General features: G+C 38.1%; 1 protein-coding gene across 13 annotated transcripts in view; it reads left to right on the top strand.

Moving 5' to 3' along the window:
* The window catches only part of cadps2 (Ca++-dependent secretion activator 2), a 193,350-nt gene that overhangs the window by 1,288 nt on the left and 166,925 nt on the right, over positions 1-25,137 (top strand). The window lies entirely within an intron of this gene.

Below are 25,137 nucleotides of genomic sequence, written 5' to 3'. Positions count from 1 at the left end.
CAAACAATTAAAATAGCTTTTCTGAAGGCAGTTCTCCAGTGCAAAAATGTGCAAAATGATCTTAAAATGACCACCAGGATGTAGTGTGACCAAGAAAAACGTTTTATTGCTTCATGGCGTCTCTTCATATTTAACCATTTTGTTGTCATATTATATGCTTCATGTGTTTAGAAATGTGTACAAAATGGATTTGTTGCCCTGAGTCAATATGGTGCAATATCACTGTAAAAAAATGGATAGATAGATAGATAGATAGATAGATTGATTATATTAATTTTAGGGTCCATTTGGGGTTCTCAAACTACCACACTGGTAGACTTCTTTAGATAACCTCTAGGCACCCTTTCGAAAGGTCAGTTCTCCGAAGAACATGCAACTTCATGCAAGAACTGTAAAGACTGTCAATAATCCCCTCAGTAACCCTATCAGAAAGGAAATACTTTGAGGCACTTGAAACATATTTTGAACTTCTGTGTGTACACAACATTTGAGGCACCTTCAGAAGGGTGCCTAGAGGCTCTCAAGAGGGTTCTGCCAGTGTGGCAGACTGAAGAACCCCAAATGTTGTCTCAAGTATCTTTTCATTTTTACATGAATGTTGCACCATGTTGCCTCAGGGCAACCAAATTGTCTTCGTTTCACAAGCACTTGCAGGTGTGATAGATAATAAGATGACTTGGGGGGTGGGGGGGGAGTAAATGATTACTCTTGGTCATTTTAATATAATTTTTTTGTTGTGTATATTGTACGGAGAATGAACATTTTGTCATCCCAAACCAGTGCGTTCATTCATCTTCAGAACACAAACGATGAGAAAATATTAAAAAATCTTAATTTTTGACCATCCATTGAAAATCTAGGTAATCCACATTTTCAAGCTTAACTTAAGGGTGATGATGACAGTTTTTTCATTTTTGGGTGAATTATCCCCTTAAATTATGCCCCTTTTTACAAGATGTAATACAAGTCTTAAGTGTCCCCAGAATGTGTCTGTGAAGTTTCAGCTCAAAATACCCCACAGATCATTTATTATACCATACACAAAATACCTAGCCTGGGTGCCAGCCCGAACCCCGCCCACAACATTTTTTGGACGGGAAGTTCGGTCTGGACTCGATCCATTGTGGAGTAATTATGCTATCAAATTGCCAGGGCGGGCTTTAATCGATGATGGACAGGCTATCTGAGGTTACGTAACAACCCACGTCATCAAAGAGCGCTTGGGTTGAATTGGTTTTCACCAACGATGACTGCAGCTGGAGAAGTAAGAGGTTTAGATTCCGCTATCATGTCTGTAATAAAAGAAATCGACAGCGCATTAATTTTAAAAGACGAACAAAGAACCGCAATCAAGGCATTTGTCGATGGAAGGACGGCAAAGACATCTTTCCCAACGGGATTCGGCAAAAGTTTAAGTACAAGTTCAACATACGTCACTTACTGCGTTGCTCTGATTGGTTGTAGGTCTATCCAATTGAGTGCAGAGTTTTTTTTTTTTACTGGTTCGGTTAAGACACGCCCCATAATTCAAGTGCAATGGAGCAGTATCAGACTCACATTCTGCCTAGAATATGAGTATGACGAAGTCAGGCTACAAAATACCCCTTTTTGGGTGGAAGCAAAAAAATGCTGTTTTCTTGTATGTATCTTTAAATGCAAATGAGCTGCTGCTACCCGACCCCCTTTCAAGAAGAGGGCGGAGCCTTTACAGCTTGTGCCTCTGATACTCCAGCAACAACAAAACAGGAGAGACAGTATGAGTCCGTTTCCACAGAACACATTTTTGCATTCCGCTGTGCTGCAAATGCTCTAGATGGACCTTGTGTTTTTTCTCCCATTCGGGGTCATTTTTTGTGTCTAAAAATGCCAGATGTGGGCAGTTGAAAACGCAAGGTGTCGAGACACGTTTTTTTAAAAAGTTAAATGTGAGCGCTGCATTTTTAGAATGCCGTTATCTGTGCGAGACGCTGTAAAAGATGTGAGAGGCAAGCGCAATGGTCAAACATGTCCGTCTAGCGCATTTACTTAGAAAAGCAATGGAAAAGTAGCACAGTGGAATGTAAAAACGCGTTCTGCGTTCATTGATACAGCCATCAACAGAACATTTAGATTGTTTATCATGTAGCTGAGACATTTTTGTGTTTCTACTAGCTGTTCTAGTGAGGAGATAAACATGGCAGACTGTGTACGGCTCACTCAGGGAGGATTTAAGCTAATTGGGCAGTTTCCGTCACCAGTCGTGGTCGGGGCCTGTTCCAGTGTGACGTCACAATGCATAGAAATGCAAACGACTCATTTTGAGACCCAGTTTATGATTTATGGAGAATAAAAAAGTAGTGGGTGGATTTTTACAATTATAGGGTGGTTGTGTACACACTGCCAACCTACGTTTATGTTCAAACACCATGTAAAAGTGAATTTTGCATAATAGGTTCCCTAAGTAAATATGAGAACAAAAGCTTTAATGTATATCATTGAACAGCAGCTTTGTTTTGAAATATTTTGTCTCCTCTTGGTCTAATGTAGAATCATTTATGAGAACAAGCACAGATGCTATTTTTACCAGCACACACCCACTACCTCTAACATAGACAGCTTTTGGACTCGACCTATTAGTGTTTTTAGATTCTGTTTAATGCATATACAGTTCTAAAGCTGGAAATAGAAGCAACTGTTAAAAAAGCACTGATAATAACCTATTATCAACTTTGCACCTCTGGGACATGTAAATTACATTCCAATTCCAGGTGCTAATCTTAACCTTTTCTTCTGAGAAAGCTTGAGAAATACCACTGAATCTTAATTTTGTTATGCAAATAAGAAAATAGAGGCCTTTCCTTAAAATGATCGTGTTCATAGTGATTTGGCGAGGAGAAACTTGACTGAGTTTAGATGCCTAAGGTAGACATTCAAAGTCAGAAAGTTGTCCGTATGTGTTTCCGATTAGGAAAGTGAGGGAACGGCTTCTGTATAAACTGTCGAATTGGGAAGAACCAAAATAAGTGATGGTTGGGTAGGTTATACTTTTTCGATAAGAAGGAAAATGAGGCAAATACTCCCTCTTCGTAGAGGTCATTAATCTTGAGAAAGCCATTAGACGACCAAAGGTGAAATGCAGGGTCTGAACTGGATGGGGGGAAAGTACTTGTTTGAGATAGGCATGTGAATAGAGCCTCTATATGTAAACCATAATGTTTCCTAAATTGAACCCAGATTTTGAGGGACCTATTTACTACAGGGTTATTTGAGACCCTGCTTAGAACTAAAGGAAGTTGAGAACAAACAATAGAGTGAAGTGCACTCTTCGACAAAGTTTCTGTGTGCAAACTTGGTGGACAATTGTCAGAGAAGCTATCCCTGTTTGAAAAGAGAAGTTTATTAATGTTACAGGCCCAGTACTATTTCCGGAAGCTGGGAAGTGCGAGGCCTCCCTTAGCCTTGGGAAGTTGTAGGATTGATTTCTTAGAGTGAGCGGGTTTATTCCCCCATAGAAATGGGCACAAAAGACCTTCAAAGCCAGTAAAGAAAGATTTATTAATGAAAATCGATATGTGTTGAAAGAGGTAAAGAAATTTAGGCAGAATGACCAAGTTAATGTAACCTACAAGAGATAAAGGCAGAGAGGCCCACCTACACACATCCAGCTTGGATTTATCCACGAGCGGTTGAAAATTGCTCGCAAATGAATATTGTAAGAATTTGTAAAACCGTCAGAATGTTGAAGGTGATTGTGTATGTTTTTTAGCCTCAGAGTTCCCTCTTTATCTTGTTGCCTGATAGTTGGCTAAATTTGTAAGTGTACATGTTTTTTATTAAGATTATTTCTTTAGATAAAGTGTCAGAAGCTTTACAATGCTCACAAATATGAGTCTATATGATCGTCCTGGTCATATAGTGCAAGAGCAGAACTAAAATATACTTGTCCAATAAGACCCCATGACCTCCTATTGAACTTAGAATTATTGCATATTGTTCAATCAAAATGCTTAAAGGCACAACATGGCCTCCCTGTAAAAGCCAGACAACACTCATCACCCTTATTTATACGTAAAATCAAGAAGAAATAACTCTACCTTTAATCTTTGTTGAATAAATGTTCTCAGTTGGAGGAGATCTTAAGAGCAGCTAGGGGCAGATTATTGATTTTTCTGTCATGGCTCAGAGAAATATCTTTGCTGCCTAAATGAGAAAGTAACCTTCTGGCTTTGCAGATCTGATCAGGTGCTATTCAAGTATTCCTTGAGGCACTATTTTCCTCATGGATATGATGCAGGTAGTCAGAGGACTCCTTTACTGTGCAGCATGTGATCAGCCATTCTTCACTTTTGATAATATGCCACTCCACATGATAGAAGAAAGTCAGTGTAAGTATTCTGCCGGTTATCCCTTTACAGTCGCTAGGGATACATACACATCTTTTGTCTTTTGAGCTGTCTAGAGTGTCTGGATGACTTTGTACAAGATCTTACATATGTTGAATGCATTATTATACATAATCTTATGGTGCTGCTTTAATCTCAGACACGCTGTCAAAGTAACCCAATGCCTTTCAGAGTTTGTAAGCCTGCTATCAAAAGGTATATGAACGGTCATGTACTAGCATTATAGTTTCGCCCTCTTTGAATTTAACCTTCTTTTTTATGACTTCTCTTACTGTGTTGTTCTTTCTTATATACAGTCTTCATAACAAATAGCTCTGGGCTAAATGAAGCCAACATTTATGTATTTTTTTTTTCCTCAAAGCCATCATGCTGTCAAACCACTTTTGTGTCATTCAAGTGCATTGCAGAGCTTTTATTTGAAGCACATGCTGTTAGACTGAAATTCAGTGCGAACAAACAATGGATTTGGATGTGGGCATCTTGAATGTGTCGTGAAGCCTCATTTGGATTAAAACATGCAAAAATATACTACATACAGGTTGAATGCATGCTTTGATTCAGGATTGGCTTGTGTACTAACTAATACTGGAGATTTTCTTGCATTTTGGGATATAGGGAGATTGTTATGGTTATTTATATAGTCTTATAGCTTATTTCAAGATAAGATTTTTTTTTTTCCTGTTTTTTTTTTCAGTTCACATGGTTACTTTGGCTCAGTCAGTCAGATAAGAGATGACCAAAGAGGAAAAAACACTTTTTTTTAACATCTTAGTAAGTATAAGATGGGATAGTTGGCTAAGGGTGCTCCAATCAGGATTTTTAGTAGGGCTGCAAGATATATCGCACGATACGAAAAATAACATTGAACTTGAACACGATTATCGCTTAAACGCGATTCTTAGTGCGATTATGAAATCGCAAATGCTGCAATTATTATTTTTCTGCGCAGCTTGTCAATGAACTATGGCTCTAAATGCTAATCCATCTGAAAGCACTGCGAGTTTGAGTCGCTTATAATGTACGTTTGAAAAAGCAACACGCGTCAAACTTCTTTTCAGACACGAGAAGCATTTATTAACATCTTGTCCAACAAAAGACAACATTTATTAACATGTTTTTACTCCAAACTCACTTCATAAAGACAGTTGAGCGTCCTTCTGTGAGATGATTATTCTTCTTACACAGAATAAGGCAGTCGTGTGTTTATTAGTCATGTTTAATTAATCAAAGCGTTTCAATCTTCTGTTTATTCAGCTACAGCAATATGATGCATGTTATCTTCTTCTGCTGCAGGGCATATTTTGATTTTCTGCGCAAGAGTGCCATCTGGCTTTCAGATGGAGAAGCATTTACTACTGATCACAGCGTTGTACAGCTCTGACAAGCCACACATTAAATAATCGCAGCCTTTGCCATATCACGTGTGATTTTATCACGATAAATCGTGCAGCCCTAATTTTTAGGGTCGATTACAGATCACTGGAAGCAGTATTGTCCAATATGATCACCAAAATAAATAATAAGCCAACTATTCTTAACAGCAATGTTTTTTAAGTTAAAATTACCATTAATTGACAACTTTTTTTTTTTGGCAAGTGACTTGTGCAACATATTCTATTCCCTCTCTTAGAGGTGATTAGGAACAGCTTGCATAGTCTTCACTGTAAAAATTAAATATAGATTAATCCTACTAAATCTACTAAAGAGTAGTGACTGATTTTCTGTTTGTCTTTTGTAGTTTGATTAACATTAATGACACAGGCAGCAGCAGGAACATAAGGCTGCTGTCACTTTAAACTGAATGGACGGATCCAATATACTGTTACACTTGCAACTTGTTTCCCAACTGTTTATGTTCGCTTAAGACATAACTGACGGTGTTTAAGCGAATACTCACCAAGCTGGCATTTTGACATATTTCTGTGTGTTTTTAATTGTTTAGGCACAAGAAGCTCAATTTATCTTGCTTTTCCGTCTTCCACTCCGTTTCGGAGCGTGCACACAGAAAGCTGCTTGGAGAACCGTATTGCTTTTGCGGCTTAATGCGGTTATGGTAACTCTTTTTATTATCAAGCATGTCCTGCAGTTTAGCAACAGAAGACTGTATTTTACCTCAATTACTGATCTTGCTGATTTGGATGTTAAGTTTGGGCTTTATGGAGGAACAAAAGCATACCGCTGTGAAGGAAAGAAATGCACTAAAATCGCACAGCCCTAGTTTCTTGCTTTCATTGCTGTAGGGTTGCTGTTGTTGCAATGTCTACAAATTATCGTCAAGTTATGTTTACCACAGGCTTTATTTTATTAAAATTGAAAAACCCCATTATAAAACCACACAGGAAAATCTTGAAGGAACTACGAATTAGACGTCCGACCTCATACCTGCACCACTCTATAGAGATCACCGATCAAACTATGTAAAGCTATTATCGACCGATAACGATCAGCGGCCAATCAATCGGAGCACCCTTAAGGCTTGTTCACACCAAGAACGATAACTATAAAAATAACTATATTAGCGTCCACATGAGCGGACGATATTGTTCTGTTATTCTAAGTGCATGCTTGTCTGTCACTTTAAATACTCGAGCTCGTTACAGCAGGATGGATTCTGATTGGCTGTCAATGTTTTGAGATTGCATTTCACTGTTTTTAATACTGAATATAAGAAATACTGAAGTACTGAATATTGAATATAAGGAATACTGAATACTGTATACTGAGGAATACTGAGTAAATACATGTTCACATTTAGTCTAGAACTACTATAACCATCATGTTCACACAGCGTACACAACACTTGCACTTTATTTATCTCAGTGTGTGGACAGGAGAGCTGTCAGTCAATAAATGAGGAAAAAGTAACTTGTGTTACTTATTTGGAAAAAGTAACTTAGATATTATTTAGATATTTTGTTAAATTGAATGCGTTACTTTACTAGTTACTTTAAAAAAGTAATCTGATTACATAACTCAAGTTACTTGTAATGCGTTACCCCCAACACTGCCTGTAATACCCCACTCATGATAGGGTTTTGAAAAAGGCGGTTGCTAAGAAGTTTCTAAATGGGACAACTGATGTTTTCGGTAGTCATCACACAAGTCAAGTGACCATGATGTAGTTCATTTATAGTCTGTGGTTAGCTTTATATTTCTGGCGTTTGTATTTAGGCTTCAAAATTCATAAAAGTTGTTCATTTTTGAAAATGAAGTATCATAAACTTTTGTTGATCTGAGAGCTTATTTTTTGCGATAATTCAAAAGCCTATGGAAAAATCCTATTGGGTTTTTGTCGAGGGAACCAGTGTGATGCTAACTTCTGGGTTAGCCTAAATACGGCATCACTGCAGTGCTCTATCGTGTCCGCATTTAATGTCTCAGCTTGCTAAATACAGAAAGCTTGCTCCTTACTTGAAACTATTGCTTATAATTTGTTAACAGTATTTTAGCTGTATTTTTAAAATATCAGCCTACATAAACTTGAGGAAAGTAGCAGAAATGCAACTAGCCTATATTCACACGATGGACACTGTTGCCTGATTCCTGCTACAGCATTTCTTGCTTAAAAATCTGAAGGGACACGAGCGAGCACATAAAGTTATGTTGTTAACGTATGTTGTTATTGCCGCTGGCTAGTTCTGTAACCTGAAATGTGGAAGGTGTAATAAAGGTGCCAAGATGTGCTTCATCTGTAAATAAAACCGACATCCCCATAGGCATTATCGCACATTACTGTCTGGCAAAAATACACCGTCATTAAATCTGTTTCAAAGGTAATTAAAATTCAAATTTAATGGAGAGTTGAAGGTAATCTGTTGATAATCAGATTTTGTGTACTCATTCTTAATGGATTACTCACACAATTGAGAGTCAAAGAACCAGAAAGCCCCTCATGCACCTGTTCACATCCTTCTTCTTTTAGCACATTACAGGGATCTCCCAGTTATATGCCAGTGTGGGAAATGTTTCATATAAGACTGTTGTGTAATACTTCCCCCAGATGATAAACTGAATTATGTTGTCAGAATTGTAATACTACAAGATGTTCGATTGTAACATCACATTTTCAGGAAGAATAATAAACATTCTTAGGTTTCTCTTTACAGTTTTGCAGTGACAAAATAACCTGTCAATAAATGTTGGCAGTTTGATGCGACTTGTGGGTGATGTGGCGAATGCTTATGAGAGATCCACTATGTGTTGGGGTTTATACAGTTAGTAACTGAAGTCAAATGTGATATTTAAGGTTTTCTTTCTTTCATCTTTCATCCATTCCTTTATGGATTTGATTTTTTTTTTTGAGCCATTGCATTGTTGCAAAGTCCATACGGTTCAGCTTCAGCTTGAAAGATGCCCTCACATTCTCCTTCAGTAATGTGAAATTCATGGTTGAATCTTTGATGACATGCTGGTCAGATTCTGAGCCAGACTTCTTATATTTTCTTTTGATTTTGAGGTAAAAATTTACCTATGTTCTTGACAGGTTTTGTGAGTTTTCACCTGTAGAGTCTTATTCGTTCATCTGCTTGTCGGTTTATGATTGAATATTGCATAGCTAGAAGCAGGATGAATACACAGCGAGTAGAGAGGTTAAATTGGGAGCCCATTTTGTTTGGTTGTGCACCATTCAACATTGAATTGGGAGTGCATTTTAAATTTCAGTTCAATTTCTGAATTTGAATCGAGGAAGCAAACGAATGCAGAATTGCAAGTAGAGTTTAAATGTAAGAATTAGGGCTGTCAAGAGATTACATTTTTTAATCTAATTAATTCAATGATGTGCTGATTAATTAATCTAATTAATCACACATCAATTTTGGCTGAGAAATACCCCAAAAAGATAATTTAAAGTCATTATTGTGTTAAATGAGAAAATCATCAAATAGACATTACATAAAGTAACATTAGAAATAAATATTTTATTTGATTCAACATTAAAATTCATTATACACTTTTAGGCCATGATTTTTTTCTTTTTTTTTTTTCTTTTCAAAAGGTGCATCTGAATTGGTATTTAGATATATTTACAGACCAAAACAGTTTGGTTACAAACATTCTTCAAAAAATGTTCTGTGTTCCACAAATTAAAGAAAGGTCATACAGGTTTGAAACAACATGAGGGTGAGCTAATTTTTTTTTTTTTTTTTTTTTCATTTTTGGGCAAACAATATGAAATGATTCTCTAAATAAGAAACTAAAACTACCATTAGGTGACGGTAAATGTCTAAATGAGAAGGTCAGTGGCAGTGTCTGAAATTGCCCCCTATACTCTTAAATGGAAAACTATTTGAGGGGACAGCCATTTGTAGTGATGTCTGAAACCATAGTGGACAATATCGAGTGCACTCATTCAATCCCACAATGCACCGCAATAACGAGTGTACAACTGATGCATGCTCAATGGCTAGAGAATACCCATAATGTACTGTGAGAGTTGCGCGCCAAATGAATTCCTGAATGAAGATGGTGCCCGCAGATAAATTGTTCATCCATCCATTTTCCAAACCACGGGTCCAATGTGTCTACATTGTAATATCATACTGGTATAAATTCATTTTTAAATGATAGTTAAATTAATTAAGGTTTATACATAGTTTATACATAGTACATAGTTTTCATCTTACTACTGGAGCTGCCAGTTTGCTAAGTTTCAAATGATTATTAAACCGCAAACACAAATTATGTAAAAGTAGCAGCCCTTCGAGCACACTCAGTGTCTGAATTCACTCACTCGTTTTCATTCACTCCCTTAAGTGGACTATATTTGTGGGGTAATGTAGGGAATAGTGAATGAGGGTATAGGGTGTGATTTCAAACACAGCAATTGAGTCATTCATTCATTCAATTCATTCAAACAGCTTTCAGGAAGGAAGTAAATGGCCCTCTTAATGATTGGGTCATTGAATCATTGGTTCACCTGATTGATTCAATCAATACGTGGATTTATTCAGAAACGAAGCACTGCTGTGTGTTGCTCGGAAATGCACAACAGTTCTGCTCTGTCTTTACTGCTAATATTTTGGCAAAATTGAGCAAATATTTTGTCTGAAATATAACAATATTAACGTCTTATTTAACTCTTTTATAAAATCAATGTCACATTTGCACTCTTGTGATATTGTGCTGTGATATTGCTTAACTAAATCATATCAAACTGGACTAAAAAAAATATCTGTAGCCATTTGAAATTAGAGGCAACCACTGCATTTATTGTGCTCCAAACAAAGATGCTAGCTTGAGCAGTTGTTTTTTATTTAAATTAGATTGTATAATTACAAGATTTAAAGCAAAATCAGAATGGTCTGACTTTAGCCAAAGTCCCTTTAAGACAAGCCATTTCACTCGACGGCCATCTTTGAAATGCCTCTCGGGCATACAAGTGCAGCTCCTATCTCTTTGAATGGGGAAGCATCAAATTCTCCAAAGCTGTTTGCCAAGCTTTCGATTAAATTTCATATTTGAAATCACCAATGAAATCTGACAACAACTGTCTCATAAATTTTGTTTCTAAATGCTCGAATAATGACAAAAAATGTAATTTTCAGGCTGGATCAAGCTAATGCACATGCGCAATCCTAAATGCGTGTCTCTTGTGTCTCATTTCGGAGGCGCACGTCTGACTGTTTTATAGAAACCGGAGCTTCTAACGGCCGCTGCAGTGACGCGATGACTTTACCAACCGGCTTGGCTCTTATTTAGAAGGCGGGACTTATTCCGCCATATTGCGCGTTACACTTTCTCCCATTCAAAACAATACAAGTGACGCGTCTTGTGTTATTCTATAGTCTTTGCTTTAGCTTTGTGAAATGATGCTACATAAAACATACCTACAAACACAATTCACTCTCTGACAGTAGGTGGCGCTTATGGAACAGCAGCGATATAGCGTTTCTTTGGTTACCACTGTACACAATAGATATATGGAGGTAAGAGGAAAAGAAAATGCCAACGAAATTTATCTGAAGACAGTCAGTTCTCTTCAGAGATGCATTCATATATTAATCCTCCACACCCGATTCATTATTTATAGTTTTCTTCCAATATTTCGAACATCGCAAACAGTGATTGCTACACCTGGTATAGTTTTTTCTCTGCTGGCGCATCTGTGCTCTTTGCGTCCATCTTCAGCATGTCCCATCTCTGGCCTGTGTTAACATCCTGTAGTATTTCACACAAACTACATTTTGGGAAATGATTGCAATGCACTTTGTTTTTCTGTGCAAAAACTGGCTGGTTCCAATTGATGTCTCTCTCTCTCTCTCTCTCTCTCTCTCTAAGCGCTTTGTAGCATTACCAATTTTTATTTGACATGTAGGTACAAGTATAAATAAGGAATGGCTACTCGTGCAGTATGTTTGTATACTGCTAATATGAGTAGGAGTGTCTGCTTCTGAATAACTAAATCTAAATGTGAATATCTGCCCACTGGGAAACTAATCTCTGTTTATGAGCCAGATTCCCTGCAGATGAGAGCTAGCTTCTGTCCTCGCAAATTGTTTGCTTTCCTTTGCTTTACACTCTGACTGTCAAGTGGGCTGAGGCTTTTCTCTCTTACTGTCTCCCTGCATTTCTTTCCTACCTTTTCCTCTCAGCATCCCTCCTTTCTTTTTCTGTCTTTTTTCTCATATGTTCATTGTTTCTCAGTTTTCTGAAGAAAAGCCCCATATGTTTGCACTCATGTGCTTGCTATTATGATAGCTTATCCATTTCTTGATGGTGAACAGCAGCCTGGAAATCACACTGATGGATGTCCCACTCATCCCTACACATATGTCTAATCCCTTGGCACAGTTTTGTGCATAGTTTTTTGCTCTGTTTTCCTCTTCTGAATAGCTGTATGATTTAGTTTATGTAAGCAGACTTGCCTCTGTTTCTCCGCGGGAGATGAGTTCTTGACTCTGGTGGGGGAGATTGGCAGGCGGATGCCTCGCTGGAGGCAGAGTCCCATCTTCTTTGTCACATTTCCCTTCCCTTGTCAGTTTTGCTCTCCATGAGATGCATATCTCCACACAGTGTTATGTAAGGCCATCTCCTTGCAGTGCAACGATAGGAAGTAACAGCAAGGTTCAGCGGGTGCTTACCTCGATTTGCACTCTGCTCTGTAAGGCACATTTGGGGCAAGTGCACTGTATAAAGGAAGTATTCAAACACTGACAGTCTGTGAGCAACTTACTGTTTGTGAGGAGTCTGCAGGTAGGTTATGACCTTGAAGAAGAATCAGCTTTGTGAGAATCTGTAGGGAACAGCAGGTGCATAATGAGGCGTTGTGGAGCGGCGACAACTCTGAAATACAATTGTTGTGCATAGGGTAATTCCATTACCCACCTACCCATGTAATCTCTGTCTTCTCCTGAAAAAGTTTTAGGCTTTACCAGAAGCCAAGCAGGAATTTACAGTGTGGTGAAAGTGCAGAGCGAAGACAATCTATCAACTTTGCTGTCTTATCTCTCCTAAGCTGCGTGGTCGACGTTAATTATTTGTTTGTCCGGTATATAATGTTATCCAGATATCTGTACGTCATCCTCCATCCCCATTAAATCTTGGTCTATTTCTTGAATGGTTTCAGTCAGTCAGAATCTCCCTCTAATGATGTCCATAGGGTTTGTAACATGCTATCCAAGTGTTGCTTCTTATTTAGTCACAGCCAATGACAGCTTCATATTTGACAAGTTTTGTACTTTGTGTTAGTGTTAGGGCACTTTCACACTTATGGATTGTTTGTTTTGTTCTGAAACAGGGACTAAATTTGTTACAATGTTGCATTTTCGCTTTCACAAGGCAACATTTCAAAGCAAGTCTTTATGCAGTGTTTATGCAAGTCACATGCGAGTACAACTGTCCTCTTATTGGTCAGTTTTTTTCAGCGTCATCCATCAAAATGATTGGCAAGTTCACTTCATGAGCTTATTGTGGCTTTATTTACTGTCGAGAGACACACAAACACTATACGAATGTAGCCGTCATTCCCACTGTTAAATTCAAACTCGCTCTCTGAATCTCTCAGCACTGTCTAGTAGGCTAAATCTGTCAAGACTATACGAATGTTAAAATGCAGGTAGAGTCAGAATCAAGGCTTCGTCAGGACAGCATTCTCACATGGAGAAGCGCAGTTACACAATTTAAGGTGAAGAGGCGCTCTTTGGTTTTCAACAACGGTAACTAATGTGCTCACTCACAGAATCAGACAATACTGCTTTTTATGTAACCCATTTCCCATTATGAATTATGATACGGTGGGTTCGTTGGTCCGTTGAGTTGGATTGCTTTAACATCTCAAGCGAGCTGCTCTGCAAGTTCTCTGCAATCGAACCAAGACCACCTCGTTCAGGCGCTGTTGGAGTGATTGTTTTGGTGCAGATCTGAGAGCGATTGCTCTGTTCACATATGCCTAAATAAACTAAACCAAGGGAGAAAATGTGCCAGGTTCTGAAACAAATGCTCAGGTGTGAAAGCACCCTTAGTCTTTTATTTAGATTCGCCAGAATTTGGTTAATGGGATCAGAATATCTGCTGAAATTCTCACTTTCTTACAACTCAGAAGAGTAATTTCATAGATTATATACTGAATAAATCATCTCTAAACAGCTGCAGTAAAGAAGCAAATGCTTATTTAATTGGACAAACTGCTCCCAGAACACCTGTTGTCTCAAAACTGAAGCTTTCCTACTGGTGGAAAATACTGGATATGGTGTACTCTGCAGTCTTGTTGTTTTTGTGCATAGAATAGGACTCAATATGAATGCTGATTTGGAAGTTTGTAATTCTCTATATGGCAATATGAGAATATTGGATTAAACATAAAGATCTTACAATAATAAAACGCCATTAACCAGCTTCCCAGGCATGTGCTTTATGTGTGTGTGTTTCCACTACTGATTGAATGAATCGTGCTTGGTTCGGTAGATCCTTTTGTGTGTAATTGGGAATGACACTTTATATAAGCGATCATTCTAACTTTCATGCTTTATCCATCAGCTTGCACTATTCTCTGATTCAATTTTGTGTGTGTGTGTTTGTGTGTTACAGTACTTTTTAAACTGTTCTTTTATGAATGGTTGTGCCCGTAGTTAGCCTAGATGGCAATTCACTTGTTTTTTTAGACTTCAACTTTAAAATTTTAGGGGTTGAGAGCTAATTTAAATATTTTTATTCTTTTCAATTACTGGTAAAATTAATTATTTGACCCAGTATTTACCTTAATGTCCCCCTGTCAATAATTTTATCCCTTAAAGCTTAAATCTTTGATCACCAAAATAACATATTTAAACATTTTATTCATGTGAAAAAAAAAAAAAAAAATTCTTCATGCCTTAAAATAGCTTGAATGTAACTCTACACCCTTGCTTCATTTAGAGTATGTGGACCCATGATAATGCAAATTAGCCCCGCCTCCACTCACACACACCAGCTCATAGATCCACTCGGTCAACTTTAGTTAAATAAATGCTCCACAATGGTAACACTCTTTACAACGTCGTACATATAAAGGTAATTAATATGATTAGCCTTTTGCTTGACTACATTATCAAACAGCTAATAATGTGTTGCTAATGTTACACATACACCATATTCCTGTTCACCATCTCAGTCTGCCTTCTAAAAATAAGTATCCTTTGAACAACTTAGAACGTAAGTGGAGAAAGGTGTATAGTTCATCATACTATACATCATATACATAATTCACCCGCTATATTGCTAAATGTACACAATTTTTCATATCAACAGAAAAATATACTGGGATAACCTGGCTTCTCTTGAGACTCCACTGCTTAATTAATGATATGCATTGACGTGATTGGTTAGAAGGTAGTTTGTGACGTAAGAAACACCAGCGATTTCAAACCGCGGGTTTGAGATTGTCTTAGGTTCACTGCAGTTTTAAGGAGAAAATACTCATCAGTGGTGTTTGACTTATGAATTTGCACATGTTAAAAACACCACATAGACATATAAACAACATTAAAAACTTGATTTTCACCACAGGGGGTCTTTAAATTCATTAAAATATTTGAAAAATGTGAATTATCAATTGACAAGGTTATCAGTAGATTTTTCTTTCACCATAAATGTAGTCAATGCAACGGCTTTGTGTCTTGCCCTCCATGTAGCTTTCAAATCTCATTTGTGCATTCACATATTTAAAATTCAATCATCTCAAAATGGCCAAATATCATTTGTATCGGCTTTTTCATTTGTTTACTCTGAGTTATTACTTTTGGTCTCCTGTTTCTAGCTATTTGTTGAGACCATCAAAATATATATCAATTCAAGAATCGAAAACCTTTCCTTTTCTTGTTCCTCTTTTATATTTAATACAGATCTCATTGGTGATTGTAGTGATGTGAATTGGAGAGCCTTGAGTCTGTTTGAGCTCATATTAAGTAAATAGCTGGAAATTCAAGGCTTCAGAGAGAAAAGTGCAGATCAGGAGTTTGAGGGGTTGACTCGGTCACTTTAAAGAGTGACAGAAGGTCAAGATCGCTAGGATGAAGAAGAGCTTGTCAAGGGACCGGGTCAAAAGCATAATTGCAAGCTCCTTATCTGGGTGACGGTTCTCAGACTTGCCAGCATATTGCCTGAGGATGCCGGAAGCTCCCTCTTCCCTTTTGCCTCACGTTTTGTGTGACTCAGTGCAGAATGGGGGCTGAAAAAGGAAAGCGAGGAGGAGTGTAGAGATTGAGCAAGCGGATGCTGTTGAATGAGAGGAGGTGAAATCGAACAATCACCCATAAAGGACATCTGTATGCAGATAAATGCGCTTCAGTCACCCACCTACGTACCCTTGAGAGACAGCATGCCAATATATCACTTCAAACGAGGGACATTTTTGGTGCTGAGATGCTGTAATCTAATAAGCAGAGATTTGAATGCTGTCCACTCTGAAAATGAGTAGTGTGCCCAGCTACAATAAGTCCCACTGGATTACCTATAAAAAAAGCCCTTAGTCAGAGTAGATGATGTATTTAATTTGACGGCAACCAAAACAAGACAGTTGGGTTAGAAGTCTGGTGTGTTATACCAGTCCCTCCAGGATTCCGCGATCGCAGAATTTACCGCAAAATCAAGCAAACTCCGCAAAATTCAGAGGGGCTTGCAATTTTTCTAAATTGCCACATATTTTCCGCAGATTTTGGGCCTAAACGTGTCGTGTGACGTCATCACAACGTACATTCAGCCAAAGGAAAGTACACTTCGAAGCAGACTACGTGCGTTGAACTTGAATCGATCGATAAACAACTGTTTGCGGCATTGCTTCGGCTATGCATCTGTCAGTCAGTCAACCACCGCAACAACGCGCATTTTCACGCGCATTTCGTCAGTAAAGCCGGTTCCCTGATTACCGCTAAATCGCCATCACCTGCTTTCAAATGGAGCGCCATTGAATAGACAGAGCTGTAGTTCACTGACAAGCTACGCAATATCGCATTCATAATCGCAGATGAATCGCCTTCGATAATGAACGCGATATTGCATAGCTTGTCAGTGATCTACGGCTCTGTCTATTCAATGGCGCTCCATTTGAAAGCAGGTGATGGCGATTTAGCGGTAATCAGGGAACCGCCTTTACTGACGAAATGCGCGTGACAATCGCATGCGATATATCGCCCAGCCCTAGTGGGGGGCAAAACACAATGCAGTGCAATGCAAATGCATACAGTGATGATTGATAGATGAACAAATAAATGTTCCTCAAAGCCTGTTGTATTATATTTGATATATAAAATTTACAAAATTGATTGATAAAATATATAAAACCTTCTAAATGACAACCATGCCCCCATAGTTTCACAAAATCCTGTGGGAAACACTGCAATATAACATTTTGTAATTTGTTTTGTTTTATTTGGTGTTACATTTTAAGTTATTATCAGTGTTCTCCTTTTTAAAATTACAGAGCCCAGTGGTTCTTGAGCTCAGTAAAGTCATTTTAGGCAGCAGAAATCAGAAAAAAGTCCCACGAAATCCTGGATTGACTCATTATACTGTCTCAAGGTGCTTGGTCACATCTGATTTTCACAACCCATGATTTGTTGTCCACTGGAACTGTCAGCAGAACAATTCAATTCAATTCAGTTCAATTCACATTTATTTATAGCGCTTTTCACATTACATATCGTTTCAAAGCAGCTTTACAGAGAATGCATGTCAACATTACAATTTAAAGAATGCAGTTAGCAAATAATGTAATAATTTAGATTTACATTAATTTACATTAAATTAATTTACAATCACTGTTAGCAGTTTAACTGAAGGTAGAAGCAATGAGCTCCTGGAAAGATGAATTACATTAACAATAATAATTAGGATATAGAAATTTGGGAATGTGCATGTTGATCCAGATGATTGCGTCTTCTGACATTGTGTCTTCTGTCTATTGACATCCAGGTACACCACAGACTGTTGAACATGTTGAACAGACTGTACCTCCCGCTGCCTCTTTTTTGCTTATATCAAATTGTACCTTAAGAATAAACAACCAAATTAAAAAGGCCACAGACAGAATCAACATGTTTTCTTTCTCCACCCACTAGTGTAAAAGATGACAAAAAGGAAAGCCAGGCTTTCTGATGGGTTGTATCTGAGGCTCCTAGATTTAGTCAACATGACTCGATCGCATCAGTCCAACTGACAAGCGCAGAACCTTCAGAACACCTTGTTTACTTCCCTCAACAAGTTATGACACATTCCCAAAGCAGTGTGAGGGTTCGGAAATAAGCAGGAACAGCTGAAAACATGGCGTGGGTGTGTAAACGTACACTCACACACAGCATGCAGCTCTTTATCAGCGTTAAGCAGAGAGGAGCTTCGGGGCAGCAGGAGTCGTGACAGACCTGTAGGACAGCAAGCTGCTCCGTGGTCCCTCTGCCCTGCTGCTACCCACAGCTCCTTCACTGTGAGTTCCCGTGGGAAAGGACCTGTGAGATCCAAACATGACATGAGGAATCAGTGTTTTCGCCTTAGCAGATGGTGAATGCAATAGGAAGGGACTAACACTTTGCAAGAAGACTATCTTACCTAAAAAAGTAACATTCATTTTTAGATAGACAAAATTGGTTTGACGTAAAGGGTTAGTTCACCCAAAAATGAAAATTCTGTCATTAATTACTCAACCTCATGTTGTTCCACACCCGTAAGACCTTCATTCATCTTCAGAACACAAATTATGAAATTTTTGATGAAATCCATGAGCTATCTGGCCTCCAATCAACTGCAACACAATTTCCACTTTCAAGGCCCAGAAAGGTAGTAAAGACATTGTTAAAATAGTCCATGTGACTACAGTGGTTCAACCCTAATGTTATGAAGCAACGAGAATACTTTTTGTTCACAAAAAACAAACAAAAATAACGACTTTATTCAAAAATTTCTTCTCTTCCATGTCAGTCTCCTACACTGATCACATAGTAAACACAGTGCAGCACTTCCGGGTTCTATGTCAGAATGCGGCTAATGAACCGCATTCTGACATAGAACCTGGAAGTTCTGCACTGTGTTTACAATGTCAACTGTGTAGGAGACTGACGGGGAAGAGAAGAAATTTTTGTTTGTACTCTCCTTATTTCATTTTAGTTCAGTTCAACCTCCTAATTTTAAGGTTGAACCACTGCAGTCACATGGACTATTTTAATGATGTCTTTAAACCTACCTTTCTACCTTTCTGGGCCTTGAAATTGGTAATTGTTTTGCAGGCAATCAGAGGCAAGACAGCTCATGGATTTCACTAAAAATATCATAATTTGTGTTCTAAAGGTGAATGAAGGTCTTACAGGTTTTGGAGCAACATGAGGGTGAGTAAATAATGACAGAACTAGCCCTTAAAGGCAGACGTATTGACACCGTTTGGATTTCTGGAGGAGTTTTCAAGCAAGCTTCAGTGCCAGTCTGTCAACACATCATCTCCTGTCCACATCGATGTGTCAGACCACTGACAGAACTGTCAGGATAATTTGATATGACATGAAAAATTGTGAGCTATGACAGGTAGTACATATACACCTGTTTAATACCTACTCATGGTGCTGATTGTGAAAGGATTTTGGTGCTTTCTTTTGTGGTTATCCACCCACTACATTCTACCGGTTGAGCTATTTTCAGTCAGGCATTTGTGTGGGTTCCTATAATTTGAGTCTGGTTCTTATTGCTGGCCTGGAGTGCTATTCTGTTTCATGTAGTGTCTCCATCAACTGCAACCTAATTGTGCCACTACTTAGAAACCCTGTCATCTTTGAAAGAATAGCCATGGGGAGATGTTTTCCTTTTTTCTTTTATTTTCCATCTTCAATATCATTCAGCCCGTCGCTTGTCTCGTCTGAATGTCTGATCATTGTCTTTGTTCCCTGCTGTCACTTTTTCTCTGTAAATGTCTTTAACTTTCTCTTTACAAGTCACTCCCACCTATTCTTCTGGATTCTGTCTTACTTGATTTCTGTAAAGTCAATATGAAATCAGATTTGACACGGTTTACTTTTCCTGGTCTTATTGTGCTCATCTGAGCATGCTATTTCACAGATAAACATATTGGTATCTTTTCGGATCTTTTTTTGAAAGGGCTCTGCTTCTAAAAACTACTTTTGTTTTTGGCTGTGGCATTTTGGCTGCACAGGTTATTGGTTAATATTAAAGGTGCAATATGTAAGAATTTTGCAGTAAAATATCCAAAAACCACTAGGCCAGTGTTATATATTTTGTTCACTTGAGTACTTACAATATCCCAAATGTTTGCAACTATTTGTAAATCGTGATAAAATTGCAGTTTTAACCAAGGCTCCGGGACGTGTGAGGAGTCACCTGTCAATTTACCCTCGGTTTCCGCTTTTATTTTGTAGAAACCATGTAAACACCAAAGACGCTTTAATATAGTACACTTTTTAATAGACAAGGGAACAACTGTTTTGATATATTTATAGACAGAAAACAAACTATTGTTATATAGCTCAACACGTTTAGTCTCATTGTTTTAAATCTAATTTTCATGTTTTTTTGCAAGTACCATGCTTTACCAAGCCTCTGAGAAAAACACTATTTTGTGAAGTAGCTAACATAGCATAATCAGATGCAGCTTTATTTTTAGAAACAGTAATACAGCATTTTCTCCATCATACAATACGTTTGAAAAATTAATTGCATGCCATTTTCAACACAAGCAATCCAGCATTTATTAACCCTTAAATGCATGACTGTTTCGCCAATCATTCTTACATATTCGGGTCTTTATCGACCCGGATCAATATCTAACACGGAAGGATCTCTACCTGTTGCAATAATATAAAACTCCTCTGATATTAGAGTAACTATTACAGAAGAATAAAATAAAGCATATTTTGTTACCTTTTGGAGCTTGAAAGGGCTCAGTTTGAGCAGATGTTTTATGCCATCACCACTGTCCTCGTCAGAGCTCATTTCCCAGTAAATTCAGCAAATAATAGGCTAGCTTTATGTTTGAGGTCACAAATATGAGCCCATTCGCGATCTCAAACATATTCTCAAAACTATATAATTTTCAACATCTTCAGAATCAATATTTCGATCACTAACAGCTTCACCAGATCCATCCAGTAATAGTTAGTCATATTTGATTGTGTTCAGCACTTGCTCTGCAGTAAATCGCTGAGCCATTTCATGTTTTTCTTATTTCGTTTTTTATCTGAATGAGTCGCCACTTCAGCATTGTGTATCAAACATTGCCACCTTGTGGAATAAAGGTGAATTGCACTTATTCTGTCATCTAAAATTCAATTATTGTTGTGCAGAAAAAATATACATACACTCATACACGCCTCGGGTCGTTAGTGACCCTATACAATTTTTACAAAAAATGAATACAAAAATAGGCATTCTTTTATAATTTTATGATTTTTTTTTCTTGTTATATTCTTTATAATATATTGATTGAGGAATACCAAGAAGGTTGTTGTCAACTTTAAAAAATGAATGAGGAGAAGGGTAGTGAATGACGTCCCGGGTCACTAAAGACCCGAGGTATGCATTTAAGGTTTTTCTAAAATCTTACTGCAGTGTGCAACAAGTGTCTCATTATCAGCCACTGAGCGAACGCACAGAGTAACGTTATAACATTTTCAACACACTCAAATGTATCTAATATGATAAACAGAGCTGTGTTACCTCATACTCATGACCGGAAAAGCGGAAGTGGCACCGGCGACTGTGTCATAATAAAAGTTCTGCTGCTCGCGTGTTGCTCAATCGCTCCAGCGTCCTCGTTCAGCTCCCACAACACTCGGTCCTGCTCTGCTTCATACTACAGTAACGTTAATAATCGCATCCATGAACATGATTTCTTTCCGAGTCCTATCCCAGTTCTTTTCCACCGGCCATTGAGGTGAAGACCACATGTCCTAAGATTCCGCTCTCAAACTTGGCATCATCAAGCTACGCCTTTGTTTTGAATAGGCCTCTAGTGACCTCTAGCGGACAGAAAATCTTACATAGTGCACCTTTAAAGGTGCTCTAAGCGATCCTGGGTGGAGTAACTTTCTGTTGACGTTCTTAGTGTTGTCAAACAAAACAGAGGCTAGCTAGACCCTCCCTCCTCCTCTTCCTCCCCCTCCCCTCCGTGCTTCCTGAAACAGTCATGAACGCGCATTTAAAATCATTCTTGTCGGTTATTGGCTGGAGCATGTTTATTATGTTTTGTGGTCCAGGCTGCACCAGTTTGTTTTTATTGCCGTTTTTGGAGCTTGTGGCGACTACAGAGACCGTGTTTTTTTACAGTGTGTTCAGTAGGGCTGGGCGATATATCGCATGCGATTCTCACGCGCATTTCGTCAGTAAAGCCGGTTCCCTGATTACCGCTAAATCGCCATCACCTGCTTTCAAATGGAGCGCCTTTTAATAGACAGAGCCGTAGTTCACGGACAAGCCACGCAAAATCACGTTCAGTATCGAAGATGAATCGACTTCGATACTGAACGCGATTTTGCGTGGCTTTACTGACGAAATGCGCGTGAGAATCGCATGCGATATATCGCCCAGCCCTAGTGTTCAGGGGACAGGCAGCTAGCGGATAGTGAGGAGATGTTTGCTGTATGTGACAAAAAATGTTTTGGCCTAAAAACGCGTGACATCGCTTAGAGCACCTTTAACTAATGTAGTTAATTTAGCCTTACTTGGAAAAAGTCAACACAGTATTTTAAAGCTTGCTAGTTTAAATGTATACATTTACATGCATATATTGTACAGTAAAGGAAATGATACTCTCAAGGTTGAACTTGAACTTTTTAAAAGTGGCTCCTGGTGGCGTTTCAGGAGGGGAGTCGACTATAAACTCTGTAGAAGGTTTGGAAACAGTTTTTATGGCTAATCAATTCCTGTTGCATAAAATGTTCCTCCCAACATTTCTTTTTTCTTGTTGAACATTGTTTCTCTTCGAAATACGTAACATTACAGAAGTTAAATGGGGTTGAGAATGCTGTTTTATGTTGGCTTCAATCACAGACAAGCCCCAAATGAAGACCTCCATTATACAATGACAGGACTTGGCTGAATAAACAGAGAATTTCCTTCCTGACCTTAGGTCTCTTACGGAAAATGGAGATGATGACTTTCACTTAGAGAGCAAATGTGCAGATCTTTCAGAAAGCTTGGGTTGTTGCCCTCAAATATTGAGGTTTACAACACTACAAACCTGTATGTTAGGCACAGTTTGGATTGAGTGGCTATTTGGTGCCATTTTGCAATATGTTTCCACTAATGGGCTTGAACAAAGGCTCGTGGCAGAGACAGGAGCAGCCATCAGGGTTGTTAGCTCTGCATGTTGTTCGGTGATAAATGTCTGCAGTGTTTCTTCTCCATTAGCTCCCAATGGTGCCGGTGGGAATCACTGTCATATACACATACACACGCTTTCTTCACACTCTTTATTGCTTTCCTTTTTTTTTTCTCTCTCGCTTCCTTTTTGCCTGTTGATTCATATAGAATTTGCTAGGGGTGGATGTTTGTTTAGAAAAACTCAATCACATGTAGCCATGTGATTGAGTAAACAGTTTTTCCCTAACAAGGTGAGATTTAACCCTCTTGTGAGTCTTTAGTAATGGCAGGGCAAGTTTAAATCCTAGGCTGTGTTCAGAATATCATACTACACTGTTACTCTTACCAGTGTTGGGGGTAACGCATTACAAGTATCTGATTACGTAACTCAAGTTTACTTTTTTCAAGTAACTAGTAAAGTATCTCATTACTTTTAAATTTACAACAAAATATCTGCAACTTTTTCAAATAAGTAATGCAAGTTGCTTTGTTTTCCCATTTATAGAGTGACTCTCTTGTCCCTATGTTGAGAGAAATCAAGAGTAATTCTTGTAGATCTAGACTAAATGTGAGCAGGCATTTACTCATCTCATTTGCACCAAAACAGATTCAGTATTCCTCAAAATGAATAAAAACAGTGAAAAGCAATCTCAGAACATTGCACAAATCTGCAATAATTAAATATATTAAATTAAACAAATATACTATGTATTTAAAGGTGCCATCGAATTGAAAATTGAATTTACCTTGGCATAGTTGAATAACAAGAGTTCAGTACATGGAAATGACATACAGTGAGTCTCAAACTCCATTGTTTCCTCCTTCTTATATAAATCTCATTTGTTTAAAAGACCTCAGAAGAACAGGCGAATCTCAACATAACACTGACTGTTACGTAACAGTAGGGATCATTAATATGTACGCCCCCAATATTTGCATATGCCAACCCATGATCGAGGCATTGCACAAGGGCAGCCAGTATTAACGTCTGGATCATCAGACTAGGTAATCAAGCAAGGACAACAGCGAAAAATGGCAGATGGAGCGATAATAACTGACATGATCCATGATAACATGATATTTTTAGTGATGTTTGTAAATTTTCTTTCTAAATGTTTCGTTAGCATGTTGCTAATGTACTGTTAAATGTGGTTAAAGTTACCATCATTTCTTACTGTATTCACGGAGACAAGAGCCGTCGCTATTTTCATTTTTAAACACTTGCAGTCTGTATAATTCATAAACACAACTTCATTCTTTGTAAATCTCTCCAACAGTGTAGCATTAGCCGTTAGCCACGGAGCACTATCAAACTCATTCAAAATCAAATGTAAACATCCAAATAAATACCATACTTAAGCGATTAGACATGCTGCATGACGAACACTTTGTAAAGATCCATTTTGAGGGTTATATTAGCTGTGTGAACTTTGTTTATGCAATGATAGAGTCGAGAGCTCTGGGGGGGTGGAGAGCGTGAGCAATTAAAGGGGCTGCAGCCTGAATCGGCGCATTTCTAATGATGCCCCAAAATAGGCAGTTAAAAAAATTCTTTTAAAAAAATCTATGGGGTATTTTGAGCTGAAACTTCACAGACACATTCAGGGGACACCTTAGACTTATATTACATCTTGTAAAAAAACAAACGATGGCACCTTTAATCTCACTTTATTAAACATGTCTTTGCTGCTGACCTTCAATGATCCAATTCAACCATACTAATAAGCAAAAATGACTTTAGATAAACATCACATTTGTGTTTTATTTTTTAAAATGTTTATTGCTAAAGTAAGAGAGTTCTCCTGCATCCTATTCTTCCTCAATCCAGAATGGCAGCACATCTGAAAGGTTTGTTTGAGCTGCGCCCTCTACTGTACAGGCGTGAATTTGCATTTCCTTCAGGCTTATTCGTTTCACTTTTGGTGTGAACGGGCCTTTACAAAAATAGAACTTTTTTGTTGTTATAAAAACAAACAAACAGCACAGC

Source organism: Megalobrama amblycephala, linkage group LG15 (genome assembly GCF_018812025.1).
Source record: "Megalobrama amblycephala isolate DHTTF-2021 linkage group LG15, ASM1881202v1, whole genome shotgun sequence".
In the NCBI taxonomy this organism is placed as follows: Eukaryota; Metazoa; Chordata; class Actinopteri; order Cypriniformes; family Xenocyprididae; genus Megalobrama; species Megalobrama amblycephala.
The sequence above is the reverse complement of the archived record's forward strand: the minus strand, read 5'-3'. Positions and strand labels throughout refer to the sequence as shown.